The sequence below is a fragment of the Trachemys scripta genome, chromosome 1, assembly GCF_013100865.1.
Source record: "Trachemys scripta elegans isolate TJP31775 chromosome 1, CAS_Tse_1.0, whole genome shotgun sequence".
Classification (NCBI taxonomy): Eukaryota; Metazoa; Chordata; order Testudines; family Emydidae; genus Trachemys; species Trachemys scripta.
In genome coordinates this window covers 125,596,868-125,616,157 of record NC_048298.1, presented here as the reverse complement: position 1 = coordinate 125,616,157, position 19,290 = coordinate 125,596,868, and the positions used below count along the sequence as shown (strand labels likewise).

Genomic DNA, 19,290 nt, shown 5'->3' with positions numbered 1-19,290 from the left:
GGCCTTTGTATACTGTTGTCTTTTCCACCTCGCAACAATAAGGCATCTGTGGGGAGAAGGGGCCTTGTAGAAAGCAGAGAAAGAATGGGATGGGTCAAGTGCCTCCTAGCCAGCCAATCATATGAACCGAGGAACGTCAGAAAATATTAGAAAAGATGCTCGATATTATAGTTGGGCCAGTGCTACCATTAAGGCAAACTAGGTGGTTGCCTAGGGTGCCAAGATTTGGGGGGCGCCAAAAAGCAGTGCGCCCAATTTTTTTTTACAGCGTTCCTGGGCTGGGCTGCCAGTGGCGCACTAACACGTGCGGCTCAGACTCCCTCTCCCAGTGCAGCGGCCACTCCATGCAATTATTGTCATTGCCGGCGGGAGCGGCGTGCTCGGGGAGAGGGCGTAGCAGAGGTGAGCTGGGCTGGGGAGCCCTGCGGCAGCTCCCCCCCCTCCGCCCTGGGGCACCCCCCCCATGGCAGCTCCCCACCCCCCCTGCCCAGGGAGCTGTGCGGCAGCTCCCCACCCCTGCTCATCTCTGCTATGCCCCCTTCCCGAGCATGTGGTCACCGCTCCACTTCTCCCGCATCCCAGGCTTGTGGTGCCAATCAGCTGTTTGGTGCCGCAAGCCTGGGAGGGGAGGAGAATTAGAGCGGGAGCAGAGCAGAGGTGAGCTGGGGTGAGGAGCTGCCGCATGGCTCCCCAGAGGGGGGAGAGCTGCTGTGGGGGGCGGGGTCTCAGGGCGGAAGGGGGTGGGGAGCTGCCGCGGGGTTGGGGGGGGTGCAAGTGGTGGAAGCCTAGGGTGCGAAACTTTCTTGCACCGGCCCTGATTCTAGTGCAACTCCTAGTAATAGCCTATCCAGATTTCTCCCTGACATTCCTTTTACATACAGATGCGACTTCTGATGGATTGGGAGCTGGGTTGTATCAGTGACAGGAGGTCAAGTTACTAGTGATAGGCTACAGCTCTAGGACCCTTTCTCCTGCAGAAAAAGACAATTTGCATTCTGGGAAACAGGAGTTTCTGGCTATGAAATGGGCAATTATAGAGCTATTTCAGTATTATTTATATTACGTGATATCCTTCACTGTTTATATAGATAATAACCCATTGACATACGTACTTGCATCAGCCAGAGTGAATGCCCCTGGACTGTGGTGAGTAGCTGAATTGGCCTACTTTAATTTCAATATCCAATACCAAACTGGAAAATCTAATGTTGATGCTGATATTTTGTCCTGTACGTCACTTGATATAGGTAAATTCATGGAACAGTGTATGGAGGAAATGTCTATGGATGCTGTAAATACTGTATTAAAATCAGGACCAGACCAAGAGGAGGGGCTTATATCCTGGATAACCACTGTCACTATGGATGCTGCTGTATTGGGAGGAGATGAGCTAACAAGTGAATGTTCAGCATCTAGACCCATCTCTCAGGAAGATCTATGTCAAGCACAGGAAGCTGACCCAAGAATGAAAGCAATTCTTGAAGCAAAAGCTAGCAGATCCAGGCCACCAGTAAGGAAAAGCTGCAGGCCAAACCAGGTTTCTGTTTAATGGTGTGAGGGGGAACACTGTAGCTTGATAAGGATGGTTGCAAAAACACTACTCACAATCAGCTGCTAGTATCTGAAACTGGTCTGTGCAAAGTTACATAAAAACTTGGATCACCTAGGTGCTGACTGAGTTATTCATCTTACTAGAAACTGTTTCTATTGGCCACATTTAAAGGAGGATTTTCAGCACTCTGTAACTCAGATCTGTCAATGCCTGAAATGGAGGAGACCAAGCCAACATATCAAAGCCTCATTACATCCTATCAATACTGCAGAGCCAGTCTCAACTGATTTTCTTCATCTTGAGAAAAGCAGTGGGGGTAAGAATATATCCTGGTTGTTATGGACCAGTTTAGCGAGTTTGCACAAGCTTATCTGACAAGGAGAAAATCTGGAGAAACCACAGCTGACAAATTTAAGTTATTTTGTTTTGAAGTTCAGATTCCCTAAACAAATTCATCATGACCAACATGGCAAATTTGAAAACCAGATTGCAAGGTCAAGAACAAACCCAAGTTGAACGATATAATAGAACACTACTAGGAATGTTGAGAACTCTCCCTGAAGACCAGAAATCTAATTGAAAAGAGTTCTATGTGATAAATGGTCACTTACACCAATAAAAACCCACTAAATATTCAGATTGCTCCCAGTCCCACAAGACCAGTCACTCACCCAGATCGATTTGCATCCTACAGCTCACAGCAAAGATAATGCTGTTAGCCAATTCTGCGGTGAACTAACTAAAGGTTTATTAGCTAAGAAAAAGGAATGAGAGATATTGAGAGGTTAGAGCAGGTAAAAATATATTTGCAGGTGAGTCACAGTCTATAATTTTAAAAGGTAGCAGAGATGTAGTAATCTGCCAGTTTCCAAAAGTCTTTTAGGGCTACCCAGCATAACTCGGGGGATCTACATCTTCTTGTTCAGTTATTCTGTCCTCCTAGAATCCAGACTGTCCAGAGATGATGAACTTTTCCTTGTGTCCATATTTATAGCTTCGTCTCACAGAAAACAAGCTGACAGTTAAGCTACCCACATGGGCTCTTTCTTTGGTAACAGAGAGAGGAATGCATTTAGAGTCTTTGATCTCCTATCATCACATACAATGACCACTTGCTTTAAAATGCACAAGAATTAGCATTTTCCTGTTAAAGTTCTTCACTTGCATTACACAAGGCTTCTTTCTTGTTTGGTGTGTTATTTAGTTACAGGGGGGTTATACAATGTAAAGGTTTCCTATTATATTCTAACAGGACACAGATAAGTGAAAACAATACATGCAGCATCCCATTCGTTTTCATGAAGTTTAAACACCAAATACAGTAGAACCACAGAGTTACGAACACCTTGGGAATGCAGTTGTTCGTAACTCTGAACAAAACGTTATGGTTGTTCTTTCAAACATTTACAACTGAACATTGACTTAATACAGCTTTGAAACTTTACTGTGCAGAAGAAAATTGCTACTTTTAGCCACCTTAATTTTAATGAAACAAGCACAGAAAGTTTCCTTACCTTCCTTAAAACTTTTTTTTTTAGTAATTTATGTTTAACTCAGTACAGTACTATACTTGTTTTTTGTTGTTGTTTTTGTTTGTCTCTGCGGCTGCCCGATTGTGTACTTCTGGTTCCAAATGAGGTGTGTGGTTGACTGGTCAGTTTGTAACTCTGGTGTTCATAATTGAGATTCTACTTACATTCTTACGTATTTAACAATCATTTTGATTTCTACTAATACACAGGTCAATTGACCTGGCTTCCAGCTGTGAGTTTATCAGTTCCCAGCTGATGCCTAGGCCTTGGCCAGATCTGGAACTTGGTCTGTCAGCATCACACCCAGTTTTTACAAGGAACATAATTATTCTGACAGTTCAGATGGTGACATACAGATTCAGTTCCTTAATCTTCAAGGTCAGAATAAAAGCTGTGCCTGTTAACACTAGGGAACAACATCTGAAGAGCAACCAATTTATAATAACCAGCTCACTAAACCCAGAAGCTGTGGCTTATTGTCTCACTATTACAAATGATTCCCACATTGCTGCTGATTCTGATGGAAGTGCTGAGATGTCACATGGAGCTGGGTCAAAGGAATCAATACCAGTATGGAGACAGGCAAACACTAACAGTCATTGACCTACCAGGATGAGAAAAGAATGGAGGATATTCACATATGATCAGCTTGGGACCTCAAGTTTCTAGTATAGGAACCCACAGATCAATGTGGATAGTCCCTCTGAGGTTGTACCAGTTACTACAATATTTAGTGCCACTGAATTTAGGTCCAACAATATATATATCAGGATTAATTGCATAAAAGATCCTGTCATTTTTAAATTGTTAATTTGAAGTATCAGTCATTACACAAATAAGTTTATGATCTAAAAATCAAACTGGTGACACCAAAAGTCTTGGTCCCTAGGTAGTAAAGGATTTTTTCATGTTGGAACCAATAGAAGTGTTACAACAAAGTAAGCCTTACCTGTAACACATGGAATGTGTGTGCTGTATGTTTATACTGACTGAGATCATAAATAATCCTGTATTTTCAAAGGATGGAATCTGCATTTTGAAACGTTACATACACGTCTGCTTGGAATAAGCTGAGAATGAGTGACAGGGGATGGATCACTTGATGATAACCTGTTCTGTTCATTCTCTTTGGAGCAGCTGGCACTGGCCACTGTTGAAAGACAGGATACTGGGCTAGATGGACTTTTGATCTGACCCAGTATGGCCGTTCTTATGAAATTATGTGCAGACACAAAATCAGAAGCCCAAATGAGACCCTTGGAACATCAAGGCTTCCAGGCCCAGTTGCTCATCACTGCAAAACTCCAAGTGTGAAATCAGAGCCCACTCCTGAAAATCCGTCCCAGAAAATTCCCCATGAGAATGTGACTACAAAGGGTTTTCCCTAGGTGACTAAGGAAATGTTTCCAGAGCACCAACGGGAAGAATTAAGAAAACGACGACGCCACGTGATGAAGTGGTCACATTGTACAAAAGCGAGGCATAACAGTAACTGAAAGTGCCTATACAAAGGCAGGGAGGGAGCAAGTGACCTAGGTGAATAGGGACTGGGAGTGGCTGGTTCATTACAGAAGCAGCTTTTCCTCTCCTGGAATTGACACCTCCTCATCTATTATTGGGAGTGGACTACATCCACCCTGATTGAATTGGCCCTGTCAACACTGGTTCTCCACTTGCGAAGTAACTCCCTGCTCTCCATGTGTCAGTATATAATGCCTGCATCTGTAACTTTCACTCTATGCATCTGAAGAAGTGAGGTTTTTACCCACGAAAGCTTATGCCCAAATAAATCTGTTAGTCTTTAAGGTGCCACCAGACTCCTTGTTGTTTTTGAAGATACAGACTAACACGGCTACCCCCTGATACTAGGTGCCAATGTTTTGATGCTGTAAAGGATAGGAATGGAGCAACAGTCTCCAAGAATGTCAGCAGATCCAGCCCTGAGTTAAGCACAGCACTGAGTGGGTGAGGTCTCTTGCCCACAGGCTATTGAAACACACCATGTTTAAGATCCCTTAGATAAAAAACCCTGACATAGCCTTGTTTTGTCTGGAAAGAAGCCTCCAGCATTAGAAGCTGAACTTGTGAAAAGAATCCTGGGAGCTGCAGATAACCTTCAGCGTTTGCTTTACATTACAAAATATCATCTCAGGACTAACGCACACCTAAAGCTTGTAAAAAAACAATTAAAGGAAGAAATCACAATACAATTTCCAGAACGATCAAAGGAATGTTTGGTTCACACTTATGATAATAAAGAGTGTTTAGTTAGTAAATGTCAGGGAAAGCCTCTTAGATAATTTATCTGGAACTATCACTGCTCGGTCAGTCTCCCGCCCTATACGTCCCATTGACTGGAAAGGCTACAGTTTAAACAATTGGGCACATGAGTAAAACAAACCTTTGCAAACATCCATTGGTATGTACAATCATTGCAATTGCAATTGCATTGGCAGAGGGGGGCAGGGACCAGTATCCATGTCGCACTCCTCATCAGTACCCGGCCCAGGCCGGGGAAGCTAATGATCCAACCAGCAGATCAGATTTGGTGATGAATCCTGGTCATGTGCCACCTGAGGCACATTGCATATACGCTAAGAAGAAGATTTGCAGAGGACTGGAAGCAGAATGCTCCCAGGAAGGCCCTAGGCTTTGGAAATTGCTTTTCTATTGGTCCTACAAAGCCCTAGGCCTTCTCTACATTACCGTGGATACAAATACATGGCTACTCCAGTATCCACACTAATCTAGCTACACTGCGTCAGACCTCCACCACAGTCATGCTGCACTGGTGTTAAGCGGGGCTTGCACTAGCGCAGCACATCTACACTGGGTCGGGGGAGAGGGTTGCAATAATGTTGCTGCATTGCAAATTGCAAACTTCCATTGTTCCAATGCAAAAATCCCTAATGTAGACAAGCCCCTAGACTCACTCTGCAGAATAACCGCTGTGTAAGACTTCTCAAATGAAGACCTCAGAAAACAGAGATGATTTACAGAGAGTAGAGGTCATTTATTTTGAGACAAATGTTCCACAAATGCAGACCACTCTGAGATCTTGCTTATAAACAACAGCATGTACTTTATTTACAGTCCCTCAGTCCCTCCACCAATACATATCAATGCATCCATACCTTTGCCCTGTTTTCCAGCTTTCCAGCCCCTCCTCCTCTCTGTGTGTGTGTGTGTCGGAGGGGGGTGTTGTGTGGGGATGTGTCTGTGTTAGAGAACTCCCCTTGTCAGCTCTCCTAGCCTTCTCAGGGTCTCTCACACACACGTATGATCACTCTTGTGCACACACTCTCCACAAGCACTTCCTTCCCATACTCTTTTTAAACCACTCACCTGTTGATGAGCTAATGAACTCATTCATTTCCTAATCCCAGTCTGGCCTAGTAATCAAGCCCACCCTTGACCAATTAGGCCTTCTCCAGGGGAACCTAACTAATAGTGACCAGAGTGCTGGCTCAGGTTCCATCTCTCAGCACTCTGTCACAAATGTATTTAAGGCTGACCTTGCCTCCAGTCTCAGTTTCTGCTCCCCTCTCATTCCCAGGCTCCTTATCCCAATCTACTCTCCCCTGTCCCCAACGAGTCCAGCTATTGTCCCCTTTGCAATTGAATCAGACAGCTTCCTTCTCCTCCAGACTGGCTGAGCCCAGCAGGGAGCTTATTGAGCGCACAGGAGAGACAGGCTCCCCACACTCAGTTCAGGGGCCTGGACGTAGCATGGCCTGCAGAAGTCCAGGGCTACAATCACAGGGAAAGTTCTGCCTGTCCTGGGCTGGAGCATGCCCAGTGTGATTGGAACCTTTGATGATTTTTGCCAATAGGCAATAGCAAGTCTCTACTGAGCATGTGTGAACTGCAATTTTCCAAAGGCTTATAACTTGGCCAAATTTAGGCAGGTTTTCATAATGATGGCAAAAGGCACCTCCCTAAAAGAATGCCACTTCCCTACCAAATTTCAAGACCTTGATCCAAAGCACGAGGGCATTAGAGCTTTTCAAAGAAAAATATCACCAGGACTTTTTTAACATGGACACATGCTATGTATTTTTCCTAGCTTCATTCTTGGAAATGACAATCATTTCAGCTGAAATTTTCCAGAGTTAATTCAACCTGAGGCAGACACATGGCACAGAAAAATTCAGTCCAAATGGTGGTAGATAGGCAAAGTTATAAGCAACTGAAAACAGGGTCTTATAATAGGAAGTGTCAGACAACTTTAATAATAGGTGGTGCTACTAAGCCAGCCTATAATACACATGAAACCTGCAATAAGGGGCAACTATTATAGATACACAGCAATCACTTTAAAGCATCCCATCCACTTTAAAGCCTTTCATTCACCCTTTTAATTAAAGATCCAACTCCACTGGACAGCCAATTTTTGCTATTCCTGTGAATCATCAAAGACACATTTCACTCTGTACACTGGGCCTGATTCTCCATTGCCCGGCACCCTGTGTGTAACTTGTTTACACCACTACAAAGTGCGTGTGAAACTCTGTGGGCCAGATTCCACTCTCCCAGCTTAGGAGGCTAGGGGAAACCATATTGGGTACAGAGCCACCATGATGGGTCCTATCTACCGTCCTTCCTGTGGCTGGCTCAGAGGTCATGGCTGGGGGAAAGGGTCATGGTCGGGGCATTCCTGTACTCCTCTGATCCTGGCTGCCATTGATTGCACAAGTTACAGCAATCTCCAGCTGCTCTAATTTGGGCAAGGAGACAGGCCTTGGATCAAATGGCCCCTGGGTCAGGGGACACAAACGTGGCTTAAAGCCACCTTTGCCCCCTCCCTTCTGGCGTATCCTGAGCAATTCTTCTGAGAGAATGGAGGATTGGGACTTAGTACTGGTCAGACTTCAGAGTATTCTCATTTGGTAGCTGGGGTGGAACATGTCAATCGCTCTTCATCAGAGAAAAATCAGCAAGGTCTTTCCCCTCGCTTTGTACGGGGGTGAATGACACCACAAGGTGCAGAATCAGGCCCCATCTATCTATAAGGCTCATTGGCACCCTGTGCCATGCAAGGTGCCATCCAGATGTACAGTTAGTGAAATAAAATGAGAACCATTGCTACTCTTCATTGTTGTTAGATGTGTCCTTGCAATGGTTTGATTTCCAAACCCCGAATGGAAGCTTTTGATTTCTCTGTAGACAACACAGTCTATTCTTACCTTGCAGAGACTGTGTAACTCTCTTTATGAATTACCCCTGTGCAATAGGCTAGCTCCCAGTCACCAGCCACCACTCTCAACTCATTCGTCTGTATCCCCACCACCCCCAACAATGTCCTGACTCCCCCAGCCGGCAGGAGAAAGAGTGCATTATTCATCAGATGGAGGATAGGTTGCTATCTCCGTAGAAATACTGTACCTCCCAAAATGGATAAGATTTCTGCCAGCCCTCTGTACTACTAGCAAAGAATGACAACATCTCAATAATACTAATAATTCATTAATAATTGTCCATGCGCTGAGCTTTTGGATTTGCATAGTTTTCTGAGACAGGGAAGCCAGGTTTTTAGCAATGCCCACGCCATCTGTCTTTTCTCTGCAGAGGAATTTATCCCTGTTTTTTAGAAGCCAGTAGGGAAACTGGGTCTGTTTAGTATTCTCACCTAGTTACAGTCAGTACGCAGTGTGCTGCTACTGGGAAATAAATGTGTGTGCCTTCCTGGACTTAGGAGAAGACACTATGTGCCAATTTTTTAAAAAAAAATATAGTCTCTTGAAAAACACGATTACTTCAAATCTGGGGAATGTTTTATACAGATTTCCTTACTTGGTAAATAAGGCTACAGCTGCCTTGTTTATTTGTTAAAAGAAATGGGAACAACAGCTTATGCATTTATTATGGGGGGTATGGGAGGAATGAGGAAAGATCTCCAGGTTCCCCACACCTGTCATTTCTCCAAGTCCGTAACTGCTACCTTTTAATGTCCTGAAACATGACAACACTCTTCCCTTGCTCTGTCCAATACATGGGGAGTTCTCTCATGATAACACACTCCTCACTCTTCCCATGTGCTTCAGGAGTGAGGTGCAACTCAGATGGGTCACAGTAGTACAAGCAGCATAGTCCAGTGGAGGAGGCATTGGCCTGGGACTCAGGTGAACTGAGTAATTCCATCCCACCGCTCTGCCACTGACCTGCTTTTGTGATTTTGCGCAAATCCCTTTGCCTCAGTTTCCCCATGTGTCAAAATAGGGATAATGACACTTACCCTCTTTTGCAAAGAGCATTTTTCACCATACATCTTAAAGCAAAGTACTGCTGTTAATGGTGCTATCACACAGGAACCCAGCAATGCTACACAACAGGAAACTGGTAAAGGTCAAAAGAATTGGAGGGGAAGAGTGAACCAAGGAAACGGGACAGTGTAGAAGGGGGATAACCATGGAGCAACAAGTAGCAGGGAGAGAAACGGCTAAAGGAAGCACAGAGAACAAGGAGAAGACAGACAGGGAAAAGGGGGAGAGAGATACTGGGCTAGATAGACCACATGTCTGATCAAGTATGGCAATTCCTACAAATATCAGGGATTAGAGGGGAGAAATAGATTGGGGGAAGAGAATCACAGACATTAGAAAGGGAAGAAAAGAATACAGCTGAACCATGACTAGTGCAGGATTGTTTCTGAGTGCACATTTTCTAGTTCTTTGCCCCCATCTATTTTTAAATATCTCACTTCCACTATTTCCCTTAGGGGACCAGTCAACAGCCTAATCGATCTACCAATGTGACATTTTCCCTGATAGGCTACATTTTCTTTTTCTAACTCTCCTCCTGTGTCTCTTCATTATTCATCCTTGTGCTTCACTTAACAATCCCCCTTCATTTCAGTGCTTACACCCTTGAAATATTTTTAGACTGTTATCACAGCCCCCCACATAGACATCTCGTTGCCAAATGATACATATTTTACTCTACCCTCATAAATCAGGAGAGAATCTCAAAGAAGTCAGTGAAAGAATCTATAAGCTATTTCCAGGGCCTATATGCACTAATAAAACTGCCCTCATCATTTTTCTTATTAACACACCCACCACACTAAAGTGCTTGTGCTTAACAAATGCTAAATATTCAAGAAACTCTGCTTTCCCCCTTCCCACCAACCCACAGCTCTTTGGGGTAAGGACTAGAGCCCCAAGACTTAATTTGTCGTACCAGAACATTCTCAAATTCTGTCAGGTGTAAATAAGATCGGGAGTTTGCTGACTTGCCTGACTGAAAATATATGCTCATTTTAGCCCGCAAAACACATAACCTCCCTATAAGGACATAGCCAGCAATTGGCTAATGCTCTGATTGGCAGCTAACCGGAACTAGAGTAAACATTCTTGCTGTAGACTGTAGGGAACCTGCACCATGAATGAATGGCCTGAAACCCTTTGTGTGTCTGGTGTGGTGCAGAGAACAAGGGCAGTCTCTGAAACTAACCTGAGAAATTGAAGCCATCTGATTAAAAATGAAATCAAACAACCCCAGGGACAAGTTTTACTCTGATTCCTATTGTGTTTGGCTTCTGCCTCTAGCTCTTGCACGAAGTGTACTGGGTGGTGAGTTAAGGGATAACAACAGCAGCATTTGTACCAAGGGAAATGAATCCCTAGAGTTTTTCTGAAGTTAATGTAAATTTGGATGGTTAATGTAAATAGGGTGACCAGATGTCCCGATTTTATAGGGACAGTCCTGATTTTTGGGTCTTTTTCTTATATAGGCTCCTATTACCCCCCACTCCCTGTCCCGATTTTTCACATTTGCTGTCTGGTCACCCTAAATGTAAACATGTCTTACACGGTTTCAATGTTCATTTGTGTTTCCCTGAGAAGCATGAGGGTGGGATCCATGCTTGCAAAGTTCTGAAAAATCCCCTCCCCATTTCTCGTACACTCTGGCACCCTCACAGAGCGACACAGCACATTCCCAAACACTTGTTGCATTCAAACAGCTTTATTTTGGTAATACTACATTGAGGCCGCAGGCAGCTCGGGAGGCTGATGGTGCTAAAACTTTGTCCTGGGCATATTACCAGCTGGAAGGATATCACAGGATGCTAGCCCACCAGGGAGACAGGAACATAGGAATTGCAACACTGGAACAGACCAATATTTCATCTAGTCCAGTATCCTGTCTCCGACAGTGACCAATGCCAGATGCTGCGGAAAGGAAGGCATAAAACACCCATAATGCACCTAATTGTGCATTACACAAGAGGGAAAGTTTCTTGCTGTCACCTGCTGGTGATCAGGTTCTGCCTTGAAGCATGACGGCTTACATGCCTTGTAAGTTTAGTTTCGCAAGTGTGACTGCAGATGCTGCTTGTCAACTGCAAAAAGGCCTGGCAGGACCTGAGTGTGAGCAACATGTCCAGAAGAGGGTTTTTGTTAAGAGTTAGGGTGGGATTTTCAACAGCGCACAGAGTTGTCCTGTTCTGCTCCTATTGAAGTCAATGGGAATTTTACAATTGACTTAAATGGGAGCAAAATTAGGCCAACACTGAACACTTAAGCAAACCCATATTTATTATCTTCGGACTTGGGTTTACGAGGTCTGATGCTTACCATAGAGTTGTTTCAATTATCTGAAGGTGATGAAGTCCTTTGTCCTTACTATTCTGGCAATCTCTCACAAAAATCTGGGCCTTCACCATGAAAAAAAATCAAAGTAAAAATAAGGACTTTCTGAGAGCTGCAAAATAAAACTAAGTTTGCTCATTGGGTGACCCCCATCTTTTGCCACACGTCTCAGGAGACACCACACAAACACTGAAAAATATATTTAAAAAATGAATTACCACCTTAAACTACAGATCAATTAAAATGCAAAAGAGGCCCAATCCAAAAACTTCAAATATGTTCTAGACTATGTTTTAAATGTTAGCAGAATCCAGCGGTGTGTGAATATGTTGTTCCATTTGGGGCCTGTAACTCTTCCTAGTATTTTTTAAATTAATTTTCCCTGTATCCCAAATAATCCTTGCTAGCATCTCTCTGTCACTATTAGGCTATTCCCACACTATAGAATACACTAAAATGTTTCAACTTCAAATTGCTAGCCTGGGATAACTTACTCTGTAGGATGGTCACTCTCCTTCAGGGGAAGAGTCAAGTGGTGGGAGGGGTTTTCTGTAATGACCTACAGCCACATAGTGGCCTACTCAGTCATGGGTGGTGCCAAGACTTCTGGGGGCACATCCCCTAATGCACAGGGTCAGCTGCACCACTCTGTGACAGCTCTCACTGGGTACTGCAGGAGAACTTGTTTGTCCCTTTTGGGGCTTGTGGGTGGAAATGGTGCAAAGCAGGTAACTCACACAATTAAACCTGTTCCAGGTAGCCACGCTCCTGATTTCTGCCTGCAGCCTACATTCCAACTGGCAGTGGGGCATGGAGCCTACTCAGAGCAATGACTCGTACCTGATGTTGGCATTAGTGCAACTCATTTTGGGGAGAGGAAGACAAAGCGGGTCACAAAAGGCTGTGGTATTTTGGCAGTGGCCACCACTTGACTCTTCTCAAGTAGAGTGTGTGAGCTGCATGCAAAGCTGGAGAAGTGGAGACAGTGGCTGCTGTTTCTAATGCCAGGTGAATCCTCCTGTACTGGCCTCTGGATGGCCGGCAGTAGGCTGAGACAATGACTTGAACATTGGAGCTCTGAACCAGTGATGAGCACAGTTGCTGCTACTGGGAGCCATTGGACAGCTGGGGGAACAAATCACTGAGCAGGCCTGTTCGCAGTGGTAGTGACTTCTGCTCAGTACACAGGGAATAGATAGATGGCAAGAAAAAGACATGAGGCAGGGAGGTCCCAGAGGATTGTGGGAAGGCATTGAAAGACTCAGCCCTAGACTGTTGTGCCACAGTGCTAGCCTGCATTCACCCTAGAGACAGGTTGAATAAGCAACTCTGAGGAAAGCCCAGTTGAGGCCTGCCCCATGCTCCCGGACTTGCTAACTTGTGCACTTGCCACAACAACAAGAGTGATGGGGTTGTGTGTCTGGACAGCGGCTAAGTTAAAGGGAGCACTCAAGCTGTAACCCATCTTAAATGACTAGGGCAAATCCCTTAGGGAGGGAGATCACAACCTCCCCCATGCCTGAGTTATGAGTCACCCTGACTCTGCCACTTCCAAGGTCATATTTTAGTTCAATAATTATAATTAACAAACCCCGTTTAGCAATTTCCATGTTCAAAAGCTTTTACTCCCATCAACTAATTAAGTTTTGTCTCTTAGGTAACGGTCAATGACAGTCCCAATTATAACATATAATAGCAGCCAAATCGCCTTAAACAGGAGCAGATTTGATTGGCAAATTATTACACAAGTGGAAAGAAAAAAAAATCACAAAATAAAAGAACTGGAAAGAGTCATAGAATCATAGAGGATTAGGGTTGGAAGAGACCTCAGGCGATCATCTAGTCCAACCCCCTGCTCAAAGCAGGACCAACACTCACTAAATCATCTTAGCCAGGGCTTTGTCAAGCCAGGCCTTAAAAACCTTTAGGAATGGAGATTCCACCACCTCCCTAGGTAACCCATTCCAGTGCTTCACCACCCTCCTAATGAAATAGTGTTTCCTAATATCCAACCTAGACCTCCCCCACTGCAACTTGAGACCATTGCTCCTTGTTCTGTAACCTGCCACCACTGAGAACAACCGAACTCCATCCCCTTTGGAACCCCCCTTCAGGTAGTTGAAGGCTGCTACCAAATCCCCCCCTCACTTTTCTCTTCTACAGACTAAACAAGCCCAGTTCCCTCCGCCTCTCCTCATAAGTCACGTGCCCCAGCCCCCTGATCATTTTCATTGCCCTCCACTGGACTCTCTCCAATTTGTCCACATCCTTTCTGTAGTGGGGGGTCCAAAACTGGTTGCAATACTCCAGATGTGGCCTCACCAGTGCCAAACAGAGGGGAATAATCACTTCCCTCGATCTGCTGGCAATGCTCCTTGTAGTTCAGGCACTGAACTGGGACTCAGGAGAACCGGGCTCATTGCCCAGCTCTGCCATCAACACCATGGGTGAAATCGGCCACATCGTTGAACCTCTGTGCCTCTCGGTTCCCTATCTGAGAAACTGAGGCAATACTAGTTCCTTTTTCCCACCTTTCATCTGCTTTGCCCATCTAGATTGCAAACTCTTCAGAGTGGGGACTGTCTGTACAGTGCCTGGCACAACTGGACTTCTAGGACCCTCTAGGCAAATAATCTATAGTAAGAATACATACATCTAACTGTATACTAGACAGACTATTTATTGGCAGGTGTCATGGCATCTGGGCTACTCACCACTCAGTGGTACCTTCTTGTGGCTCATCTGGGGAATTAGCTCTGCCATCTGGTTTGATGCCCCTTCCTGCGGTTACCCAGCCTCCAAGGTATCACAAGTCCTTTGAGGCAAACTGTCCTAGGTGTTCCACTCCCGACTGCATAGTCTGTGGCTGGTAGGAAAACCCAGGCCCGCCCTCTACACCATGTTCCAGTCCAGGGACCCTCAACCCAGCAGCTCTGGGCTTTTACTCTCCCAACCTTTACTGCTCCTTCCCTGGACTCCTTCCTACTCTCCCCTTACTGCTCTCCTCTCCTTGTTTCAGGCAATGCAGGTCTCCTCCCTGAGCATGACAACTTCCTCTCTTTATAGATCCTGCCCAGCTACTCTTCCCAGCTGGACTTCATCTGCAATTAGTACCCTGCACTCCCTAGGTTTCCTCCAGGTGCAGCTTAAGGTTAATTGGCCTCATTTACCCCTCCAACCCCTTGTGTGGGGTTGTGTGTGGACACCCCATCACACCAGCTCCTAAGTTTAAGTTACAGAATAGCAAAATATCGCCAGTGACTTAGCAGGAAAACGCTATTGTCTGATCCGCTGTTCAAAGGGTCAGTTTCTCAGAAAGGTGTTACATATTCCAGTGGTTTGTGTGTGTCATCAGAGTTCCTCCTTTCTTATAACCTGCTCTAGTAGGTTAAGACTACGTTGGTAATATGTCCTCATTTAGACTAACATGGTGGAAACCCATTTGATTAGACTTTTGGATGACTCGTGTCTCTCGTTATCTCTGACCCGCATAAAATGTTAGGCCTTTTTTTTTTCCTCTAAAGTATTCCCTCCTACCCCAGCATCAATATCCTTTCACATCATGGACACAGGCTTTTGTCAAAATGTTAATTGTGGGGTTTCTCTCACATTGATTTTACATTGTGAATGTGTATTTGCTCCCCACGCCCACAGAAAACAGCTTTTTGATTAGAAACAATATAGCCAAGAGATATCGGGTCTGCTATATTAATAACACGTTGGATCTTAGTTGGGTAGCACAATGACAAACCCCAGTTCTTCATAGAACTGTCTGTCAAAGGGTTACATTCAGAGCTTGACCTTAACTGCCAAGTTCGGGTCCAGCTCCTATATTGATCTTTGGTGCAGGAACTATCTGTTTAATAAGTGTTCGTACAGGGCCCAGTGGGGCCCTTAGACACAATTAATAAATAAAATATCATATAAAAGCTAAATAATACTAATGAATAAAGTTCCCCAAAGCGGAGTGGTCAGGTCCAATGGTCCATCTCAGGCCCATTCCACACTCGGGAAGTATCAGAGAACTTACAGAATAAAATTATTTGCAGTGGTTTTCTGCAGATCAGGCAGACCATAGCACAGTCTTGGTTCTGTTACTGCAAACCCAGGAGGATCCCAGAGCCCAAAGAGAAGGACGATACAATGGTTAAGTCTCAAGCCCTGGTTTTATATGTGACTTTTCACCCACTACATCTTTCTCTCGCTGAGTCATCAACCCGCAGGGGGTTGGCAGTGTTTGCACTGTATCCCCATATCCTAAAGGGTTTTAAAACAGGTTTAAACAATTAACTCTGGGCTGACTTGCAGCATACAGGATCTTAAGTATTGTTTAGCTGGAAAATAAAAGCCGTTGAAAGGCTGCCAAAAAACATTATGGTTAGTGTTTTAATACGCTCTTTAGTGCTCCGATAACTAACTGCTCCATGGGGTGCACGTTGGCCTTAAAGAGCAGCAATTACTGTCTAACAGCTTCACCTCACTTCGGGTGAAGGTTTGGGATGTGCCAGAGCTACCTAAAAAAGGTGGCTAATAAAATAAATGGGAAGATATTGGGTCCAGCATAGGTGGCCATATTTTAAAAAGTAAAAAAGCAGAATACTTTTCTGGTGACAATTTTAGCAACATGAAATAATCATAGAAAACACAAAGTACCCTTCTTTTTCAAAATGGCATCCTGCTGTCCCTACTGCTAACTAGCTTCTCATAGTGAGATCAGCATCTTTCCGTTTTCCCCTGTTCTGAAGGAGTTTATTATGAAACATTGAACAAGTGTCACTAACATTCAGTTTGAGCCAATGGGCAGTTTGGGTAGCATGGATGCTCGTTTGACTTTTCTCTTTGCTCCAAATGCTGTTCATAGCTCTTGGACACTGGACAGTGTGTCCCTAGAAATAACAGATTAAATACGAGGTGGTGTAGCAAATCATCTTAAACCAACATTGTGAAATTATAAAAAAAAACAACCCTCCAAAAATTCTGATTGGTTAAATAAAAAATTGGGACTGGCCTAGTGAAACTGGGACATATGGTCACTTTTAGCAGTTGACTGGGTTTCCCAATGCCTCCTTCTGAGATGGCAGAGTTCTAGTTTCCCTCTAGCAAGCACTAGTTAAGCCCTTGCTCATGAAAGCAGCTGGATTCTAGTTAAATATACCATCCTTGTGCTTGGAGTAGGACAGAAAAGAGGAGGGAAAAGTGACTTTAGGATCTTGTCTACATGGGGAAAATTGACCATCATAGCTATTCTGGAATAACTATTCTGCTATACCTATTCTGGTATAATTTAGCTATTCTGAAATAACTCCCCCAGGTGGACACTCTAGTCCATAATAAAAGTGATTTTATTCTGGAATAATTACTTGGCTTCCAAAACGAAGTAGTTCCAGAATAAAGTCTCTTTTATTTCAGAATAGGGAGCTATTCTGGAATAGCTGTAGCAGAATAGTTATTCCACAATAGCTATGAAGGTCAGTTTTCCCCATGTAAACAAGTCTTCAACCACCCTTGTGCTCTCCATATGCAGAGGTCTGCCTAACCTCTGGTGTAAATTAGAGGCTGCTTCTAGGGTTTTCTAATTTACATACATTCTGGGTCCCATTCCACCCCTCCCACCACCCCTCACGGGCCCTGGGAAGCAGAGAATACCCATAGTACACTGCATTCTGGCCACACTGGCAACATGCCACCATTCTGCATGGTTGTAGGCAAAAGGAAAAGATTCTGATCCTTTGACCTGGCAACTAGGAGGCCTCCCGCCCAATTACTGCTGTGATCAACAGGGATCAGGTTGAGCACTGAGTTGTTCTCCCCTAGAAGAAGTCTTGCTTCTCAGAAAGAAGAACTAGTGAAGCCACCCTAAGGATCCACTTCTGTAAAAAACAAAATTTTACAACAGCACAAGCTATTCCTTTCCAAGCTTGCCTGTGAAATACACAGGGCCACCCAGAGGGTTCAGGGGGCTTGGGGCAAAGCAATTTCGGAGGCCCCTTCCATAAAAAAAAGTTGCAATACTATAGAATACTATATTCTCGTGGGGGCCCCTGTGGGGCCCGGGACAAATTGCCCCACTTGCCCCTCCCCTCCCCGGGCGGCCCTGTAAATACAAGACAGAGAGGAGTCCAGAACAATAACTGCAGTTTTGTTTAGGTGCATGGCAAAATATGAAGCCGAGATTAAAACTTACTCTGTATAACACAGGTGAGAAAAATATTCTGGCAATGTTCTACTAGACTTGAGGCTGCAGACATCCATACCAGATTTTTTTCTATGCTAGAACTCTAACATGTCCTGAAATGAATAGGCCACCTTTAAGTGCTGGTCTGAATGACCAAAGAACATAGCACCATGTGACTGATATTGTTTTGCATAAGGCCAAAGATTGATGCCTCCAGGACCCCAGTAGAAACACACCCATTCCATGATGATTCCCCCTTTACAATTACGTGTTGAGACCTATCATGTAGACAGCTTTTAATCCATTTAATATGTGGCATGTTCATTTTATATCTTTTTAGTTTTTTTACTCAAAATATCATGTGGTACCAAGTCAAAGGCCTTACAGAAGTCTAAATATATTACATCAACACTATTACCTTTATCGGCCAAACTTGTAATCTCATAAAAAAAAGATATCCAGTTAGTCTGACAGAATCTATTTTCCATAAACTCATGTTGATTGGTAGTAATTATATTACCCTCTTTTAATTCTTTATTAATCAAGTCCCATATCAGCTGCTCCATTATCTTGTCTGAGATTGATGGCAGACTGACATGCCTATAATTTCCCAGGTCATCTTATTTACCCTTTTTAAATATTGGGACAACATTACCTTTCTTCCAGGTTTCTGGAACTTCCCAGTGCTCCAAGACTTATTGGAAATCAACACTGACAATCCAGCAAGTGCCTCAGCCAGCTCTTTTAAATTCTTGTGTGTAAGATACTTGGACCTGCTGATTTTAAAAGATCTAATTTTAGTAGCTGCTGTTTAATATCCTCCAGAGATATTAGTAGAATGGAAAGAGTGTTACCACATGATATGACTACATCATCTGTTTTTCCCCCAAGTATAGAACACTTCTGCCTTTCTATAGATAAATCTACCATTTCCATCCAGTAATGGACCAATACAATTGCCAGGATTCTTTTTGTTTCTAATGTACTTAAAGAATGTCTTCTTATTGTCCTTAACTCTGCTGGCCATAGATTTCAATTTGAGTCCCTTTGCTTCCTTTATCAATTTTCTATAGTTCCTAACTTCTGATTTATATTCATTACTATCAATTTACCCTTTCTTCAATATGTTATAAGTTAAAAAAAATCACACCCCTAACCAACATAGCTATACAGTACAAAATCTGTATGTAGATAGGGCCTTAGTATTGCAGGGTGAGCGATAGACCCCTCAAAATTATGACAGTCCCAAAAAATTCAGAATAGATGGCACTGGGGAATAAGAAAGTTGTGAAACCAAAGCGGAACTTTGAGAATTCCTTGATATTTAAATGTGAATTACCTTTGTAATTTTGTTAAGCATAAGATGATGATTTGAAATAGATACAATATGACTCATAATGTTTGGCACTTACTGTGTGTCTAAGACAAGGCACATGATGA

General features: G+C 43.8%; 1 long non-coding RNA gene across 1 annotated transcript in view; it reads left to right on the top strand.

Moving 5' to 3' along the window:
- Positions 1 to 19,290, top strand: part of LOC117884253 — an 86,106-nt gene that overhangs the window by 64,791 nt on the left and 2,025 nt on the right. The gene's annotated exons all lie outside the window — the stretch shown is intronic.